General features: G+C 39.3%; 1 non-coding gene across 1 annotated transcript; it reads left to right on the top strand.

Annotated features, from left to right (window-relative positions):
* The first annotated feature begins 5,012 nt into the window (after positions 1 to 5,012).
* On the top strand, positions 5,013 to 5,120 carry LOC127740963 (small nucleolar RNA R71). The gene has a single exon (XR_008001818.1). It is a non-coding gene; the product is annotated as a small nucleolar RNA R71 (small nucleolar RNA).
* Positions 5,121 to 5,509: the final 389 nt, after the last annotated feature.

Genomic DNA, 5,509 nt, shown 5'->3' with positions numbered 1-5,509 from the left:
TCAATCAATCATGCATATATAACCCAATTCAAATCAAAATCCTCATATATATACATATACATACAAAACTTCTTATACAAGTAACTTACAAATATACATACATACATATTATTACAACTCCTATCCCTCTTACAAATATAATAATAAACGCGAGGAAAAATTATAAGTGTATAAACAATAATATAGAATACAATCAGATGCTCGAAATAAACTCCTTAAACTCTTCGTTCATCCTGAAAAGAGAAATCTGTAGGGGTGAGAACATCGTCGTAGCTGGTTCTCAGTGGAGGGTTTTTAAGAATTGTCATAAGAGGATACGTATAGAGAAAACTGATTTCAATTGTAGTGATTATCGTTCGTCTTAAGAATCTATTAAAACATCAACATATAAATAAATACAAAAATCCAACTGCATATCTTGAATTTATAAAAGGTTCAATTTCTCGATAAACCAAATAACATTCAATATATACCAAAGGATCAATCAATCCAAACTCACCAATCACAGCCTTCGACCCAAACATAATCAATCTCAGCCACGGGCCCAACATAAACACAACATCTGCCTCTGACCCAAAATATAAACAATTGGTGCACAAAATTGTGATCTCAATGGCGCCAACAACTTGGTACGCACAATTGTAATATCACACTTTTTCACAACTTCGCACAACTAACCAGCAAGTACACTGGGTCGTCCAAGTAATAAACCTTACGTGAGTAAGGGTCGATCCCACGGAGATTGTTGGTATGAAGCAAGCTATGGTCATCTTGTAAATCTCAGTCAGGCGGATTCAAATGGTTATAATGGTTTTCGAATATAAAGATAAATAAAGCATAAAACAAAGATAGAGATACTTATGTAATTCATTGGTGGGAATTTCAGATAAGCACATGAAGATACTGTGTTCCTTTTGAATCTCTGCTTTTCTACTACTTTCATCCAATCATTCTTACTCCTTTCTATTGCAAGCTGTATGTAGGGCGTCACCGTTGTCAATGGCTACTTCCCATCCTCTCAGTGAAAATGGTCCAAATGCTCTGTCACAGCACGGCTAATCATCTGTCGGTTCTCGATCATGTTGGAATAGAATCCAGTGATTCTTTTGCGTCTGTCACTACGCCCAACACTCGCGAGTTTGAAGCTCGTCACAATCGTCCCAGCCCAGATCCTACTCGAAATACCACAGACAAGGTTTAGACTTTCCGAATCTTAGGAATGGCCGCCAATAATTCTAGCTTATACCACAAAGACTCCAATCTTTCGGAATGGAGGCTAAGAGATACACGCTCGATCTAAGGTAGAACGGGAGGGGTTATCAGGCATGCATTCATAGGTGAGAATGATGATGAGTATCATGGATCATCACATTCATCATGTTGAAGTGCAGTGAATATCTTAGAATAAGAATAAGCTGAATTGAATAGAAGAATAATAGTAATTGCATTAATACTCGAGGAACAGCAGAGCTCCACACCTTAATCTATGGTGTGTAGAAACTCCACCGTTGAAAATACATAAGTACAAGGTCTAGGCATGGCCGAATGGCCAGCCTCCCTAAATGACATATGAATTCAAAAATAGGGAAAAAGACCCGATCAAAAGACACTTAGTACAATAATAAAAAGTTCTATTTATACTAAACTAGCTACTAGGGTTTACAGAAATAAGTCTAAGTGCAGAAATCCACTTCCGAGGCCCACTTTGGTGTGTGCTTGGGATGAGCTTGAGCTTTACACGTGCAGAGGCTTCTCTTGGGGTTAAACGCCAAGTTGTAACATGTTTTTGGTGTTTAACTCTAGTTTGTGACGTGTTTCTGGCGTTTTACTCTAGAATGCAGCATGGAACTGGCGTTGAACGCCTGTTTGCATCGTCTAAACTCAAATAAAGTATGGACTATTATATATTTCTGAAATCCCTGGATGTCTACTTTCCAATGCAGTTGAGAGCGCGCCATTTGGAGTTCTGTAGCTCCAGAAAATCCATTTCGAGTGAAGGGAGGTCAGAATCCAACAGCATCTGTAGTCATTTTTCAGCCTCCTATCAGATTTTTGCTCAGGTCCCTCAATTTCAGCCAGAAAATACCTGAAATCATAGAAAAACACATAAACTCATAGTAAAGTCCAGAAATATGAATTTTGCATAAAAACTAATAAAAACATCCCTAAAAGTATCTAGATCCTACTAAAAACTACCTAAAAACAATGCCAAAAAGCGTATAAATTATCCGTTCATCACAACACCAAACTTAAATTGTTGCTTGTCCCCAAGCAACTGAAAATCAAATAGAATAAAAAGAAGAGAATATACTATAAATTCTAAAATATCAATGAAGCTTAGTTCTAATTAGATAAGCGGGACTAGTAGCTTTTTGCTTCTGAACAGTTTTGGCATCTCACTTTATCCTTTAAAGTTTAGAATGATTGGCATCCATAGGAACTCAGAGTTCAGATAGTGTTATTGATTCTCCTAGTTAAGTATGTTGATTCTTGAACACAGCTACTTTTATGAGTCTTGATCGTGGCCCTAAGCACTTTGTTTTCCAGTATTACCACCGGATACATAAATGCCATAGACACATGACTGGGTGAACCTTTTCAGATTGTGACTCAGCTTTGCTAAAGTCCCCAGTTAGAGGTGTCCAGAGCTCTTAAGCACACTCTTTTTGCTTTGGATCACGACTTTAACCACTCAGTCTCAAGCTTTTCACTTGGACCTTCATGCCACAAGCACATGGTTAGGGACAGCTTGATTTAGCCGCTTAGGCTTGGATTTATTTTTTTGGACCCTCCTATCTATTGATGCTTAAAGCCTTGGATCATTTTTACCCTTGCCTTTTGGTTTTAAGGGCTATTGGATTTTTCTGCTTGCTTTTTCTTCTTCTTTTATATTTTTTTCGCCATTTTTTCGCAAACTTTTGTTATTCACTGCTTTTGTTATTCATCCCAGCACCTTTTAGACGTGTAAAACGCCATCTGTATGCAATCCTGGCATTTAATGCCAGACTGATACTTATTTCTGGCGTTAAACGCCCAAATGTAGCCTGTTTCTGCCTTTTAACTCCAGCCTGATGCTTGTTTCTAGCATTAAATGCTAGACAGATGCTTGTTTCTGGCGTTTAAACGCCAGACAGCTCTTCCTCCAGGGTGTGCTTTTTCTTCTACTGTTTTTTATTCTGACAATTGTTTTGTGACTCCACATGATCATAAACCTAATAAAACATAAAAGAACAATAGAAATATAGATAAATAAAAATTGGGTTGCCTCCCAATAAGCGCTTCTTTAATGTCAATAGCTTGACAGTGAGCTCTCGTGGAGCTTCACAGATATTCAGAGCATTGTTGGGACCTCCCAACACCAAACTTAGAGTTTGAATGTGGGGGTTCAACACTAAACTTAGAGTTTGGTTGTGGCCTCCCAACACCAAACTTAGAGTTTGATTGTGGGGGCTTTGTTTGACTCTGTATTGAGAGAAGCTTATCGTGCTTCTTTTCCATGGTTGCAGAGGGAGATCCTTGTGCTTTAAACACAAGGTAGTTTCCATTCAATTGAAGGACTAGCTCTCCTCTGTCAACATCAATCACAGCTCCTGCTGTGGCTAGGAAGGGTCTTCCAAGGATGATGCATTCATCCTCATCCTTCCCAGTGTCTAGGATTATGAAATCAGCAGGGATGTAAAGGCCTTTAACCTTCACTAACACGTCCTCTACCAATCCATAAGCTTGTTTATTGACTTATTTGCCATCTCTAATGAGATTCTTGCAGGTTGTACCTCAAAGATCCCCAGTTTTTCCATTACAGAGAGTGGCAGAAAATTTATACCTGACCCCAGGTCACACAGAGCCTTCTCAAAGGTCATGGTGCCTATGGTATAGGGTATTAAGAATTTACCAGGATCTTGTTTCTTTTGAGGTAAAGTTTGTTGAACCTATGTATTTAGTTCACTAATGAGCAAGGGAGGTTCACCTTCCCAAGTCTCATTACCAAACAACTTGGCATTCAGCTTCATGATGTCTCCTAGATATTGAGCAACTTACTCTTCAGTTACATCTTCATCCTCTTCAGAGGAAGAATAGTTCTCAAAGCTCATGAATGGCAGAAGAAAGTTTAATGGAATCTCTATGGTCTATATATGAGCCTCAGATTCCTTTAGGTCCTCAATAGGGAACTCCCTTCTGTCTGGAGGACGTCCCATGAGGTCTTCCTCATGGGGATTCACATCCTTCCCTTCCTCCTTGGATTCGGCCATTTTGATAATATCAATGGCCTTGCACTCTCTTTTTGGATTCTCTTCTGTATTGCTTGGGAGAGTACTAGGAGGAGTTTCAGTAATTTTCTTACTCAGCTGGCCCATTTATGCCTCCAAGTTTCTAATGGAGGACCTTGTTTCATTCATGAAACTTAAAGTGGCCTTAGATAGATCAGAGACTATGTTTGCTAAGCTAGAGGGGCTCTGCTCAGAATTCTCTGTTTGTTGCTGAGAAGATGATGGAAAAGGCTTGCTATTGCTAAGCATGTTTCTTCCACCATTATTAAAGCCTTATTGGGTCTTTTGTTGATCCTTCCATGAGAAATTAGGATGATCTCTCCATGAGGGATTATAGGTGTTTCCATAGGGTTCATCCATGTAATTCACCTCTGCCATTGCAGTGTTCTCAGGATCATAAGCTTCTTCTTCAGAAGATACCTCTTTAGTACTGTTGGATGCATTTTGCCATCCATTCAGACTCTGAGAAATCATGTTGACTTGCTGAGTCAACATTTTGTTCTGAGCCAATATGGCATTCAAAGTATCAATTTCAAGAACTCCCTTCCTTTGAGGCGTCCCATTACTCACAGGATTCCTCTCAGAGGTGTACATGAATTGGTTATTTACGACCATGTCAATGAGTTCTTGAGCTTCTGTAGGCGTTTTCTTTAGGTGAATGGATCCACCTGTAGAATGGTCCAGTGACATCTTAGAGAACTCAGATAGACCATCATAGAATATATCCAAAATGGGCCACTCTGAAAGCATGTCAGAAGGACACTTTTTGGTTAACTGCTTGTATCTTTCCCAAGCTTCATAGAGGGATTCACCATCTTTTTGCTTGAAGGTCTAAACATCCACTCTAAGCTTGCTCAGCTTTTGAGGAGAAAAGAACTTGGCCAAGAAGGCCGTGACCAGCTTATCCCAAGAATCCAGGCTATCTTTAGGTTGTGAGTCCAACCATGTTCTAGCTCTGTCTCTTACAGCAAAGGAGAAAAGCATGAGCCTGTAGACTTCAGGATCTACTCCATTAGTCTTAACAGTATCACAGATCTGCAAGAACTCAGTTAAAAACTGATAGGGATCTTCTGATGGAAGTCCATGAAACTTGCAGTTCTGTTGCATTAGAGCAACTAGTTGAGGCTTCAGCTCAAAATTGTTTGCTCCAATGGCAGGGATTGAGATGCTTCTTCCATAAAAATTGGAAGTAGGTGTAGTATAATCACCAAGCATCTTCCTTGCATTATTGTTGTTGTTAT

Source organism: Arachis duranensis, chromosome 7 (assembly GCF_000817695.3).
Source record: "Arachis duranensis cultivar V14167 chromosome 7, aradu.V14167.gnm2.J7QH, whole genome shotgun sequence".
Classification (NCBI taxonomy): Eukaryota; Viridiplantae; Streptophyta; class Magnoliopsida; order Fabales; family Fabaceae; genus Arachis; species Arachis duranensis.
The sequence above is the reverse complement of the archived record's forward strand: the minus strand, read 5'-3'. Positions and strand labels throughout refer to the sequence as shown.